We start from the raw sequence: 2300 nt of genomic DNA, 5'->3' as shown, positions 1-2300 counted from the left end.
TTCTTGCCCTGATTTGTTCCCTGTCTCTTTTGCTTTGTTTTTGTTGTTTTGCCTGCTGCTTGTTGTTCTCTTTGCTTGCTTCCACTGCTCTCCTTTTTCTTTTTCTGCTATTTCCTCATTTTTTTTTTGCAATATCTTGCAAAATGCCCATATTCATGGCAATGTCGACATTTAAAGGGCAGTTGCTCGTAATCTAGCTCTTGAATATGCGACCAGTCTGCCACTGAATTTTTGATGGCTTCAGGAAGCCCGACCTCCAGATCAACTTCTACACAGATGCGTGCGCAGGAGAACTGATCCTTCCTCGGGGCCTGATCAATATACCTGCCTAGGGCATTGCCAATGGATTTCAGCGAGCTCTGACTCCAGCAGTGGAGAGGGAGGTGCGGGAGGCGCACCCAAACAGGGACGGCTGTGGGCACATCTTGAGCAGGGTCAAAATCTGGAGACCATTTGTTCAAATATAACCCTTGAGGGCCCATGAAATAAGGTCCATTTCTGAAGATCAAGCTTCGGTCTTCCCCACTGTCAAACACGAAGACGAAGAACCCTTTGCCTACAAAATGGCTTTTTATTCCTTCCTTAACTAGCGGGATCCAGTTTCGTTTGACCCATTCATCTACTGCCTTCGGGGATGGCCATAGCCCCCCTTTTGGCAATGTTTAGCGCTGATCTACAAGCATCGTCTACCGGTAGAGACACCGTAGGGATGTTGTCCAACTTCTCAACGAACTTTTGTTGGGAGACCAACATCGGTCGCTTATCCGCTGCAGCAACAAGGGAACGAAATGCATCTAGATCTGAGGTGGAAAGGGATCGCCTCCATTCGCCATGATCGGGGGTTGAGGGGCGGGGGTCAAAGCAAGGACCCCATGCACCAACTCAGATCGACCCCCAGAGCTGTCGAAACATGATTGCAACTTGAATGGTGAACCTCTTCAATCCTAAACGCCCCGCACACTGAAGATCTCTCCGAAAAGTAAAGCTCCACGCCCGGATCGGCTAGGGAGAGCCGAGCCCAAGGGTTGGAGAGGAGACGCGAAAGTTTTCTGTTGCAGAGCGGCCAAAAATTCGAGAGTTAGTAGGATCCAATTTTTTCATTTAAATGTGGCCCTCACATTTAGATGTCTAGTTTATGCACAATTGTTTGTGTATAAACATGTTTCCTTAATCTGTTAATGCAAAATGTTGTCCTTTACCTTTTTGTGAGAGCCTTTGCAAGTCTTGTCATTTTCATATAAATTGCAACTCTAGTCACATGAACACCCACCACCCATTTCCTTGAGCTTGGAAACTTGAGGAACCCTAGAGGCTTTAGAAATGACACTGTGAAAAGTTGCCAAAATAGTAAGTAAATCTTCCCACCAAATAATGTGCTACCCACACCCTTGTTCTGGCTGTGCAAAATCATGTTCTTGGTGGAAGTATGCCAAAGCTTGCTGTTACTGCTCCAAAACACAAAGACAATTCTTGTTGCTGCTGTAGAAAGCTCATCTGGGTGAAGAAAGTGTGATGAAAGAATGGATTAAATTCATTACTAAGATTTCTAGAAAATTCTAACTTTTATTTTTTCGGATGAATGTCAAAATCAGTTAATTCATGAATGATTTAAGTAAATGTTTTATAAGCTATGGGTTCAATGCCCTTCGTGGGAACTTGGGAACAGGAAAGAAAACATGGAGACATTGCTTTTTTTTATTGCCTTGAAACGCTGTCAACTGTGTGGATGGTGTTTCTATATCGGGAAATTCTGTATGGCATGGCTGGCAGCGTTTCTAGATTGTTTTATACTGATTTCCATGTTTTCAAGCCTTTTCTGGACTGGTACACAGTCTGGGCAGGGTTTTCAACAAAACAGGCATCCTAATTTATTGCTAGTCTTGGTTAAGAATTCCAAATAATTGCACTTTGTTAGATTGCTACTTTGACAAGGAAACAGAAGATACGTAACTTTCAGATTATCTTCCTCTTTCTCTCTTTCTTTCGTTAATATGTGTAGCTCTTTCTTTCTTTAATATGTGTAGCTGGATTGAGATATACATATTAGTTTAACGGTTTTGCTGAAAATAAACAGTCAACTTGCTATTTCATTACTCTCAATATTAATGTCGTAGTTACTCGTCTGATTAATTGCAGAAGAGATGAGCGTTAGTGGATGGGATAAGCGGAAGCGCAAGTTATCGGAGAGAGGAGCTGAGTTGGAGGCTGAAAAGGGACGTAGAAGTTTTGAAGAAGACGTAGGCCAGCCTCCATATAAGAAGAAGAAGATTTCCAAGCATATAGAGAAATGGTATTATAAA

This window comes from Pinus tabuliformis, chromosome 3_2 (genome assembly GCF_031772625.1).
Source record: "Pinus tabuliformis cultivar Carrire ecotype Pingquan chromosome 3_2, CPIR1, whole genome shotgun sequence".
Lineage (NCBI taxonomy): Eukaryota > Viridiplantae > Streptophyta > Pinopsida > Pinales > Pinaceae > Pinus > Pinus tabuliformis.
The sequence above is the reverse complement of the archived record's forward strand: the minus strand, read 5'-3'. Positions refer to the sequence as shown.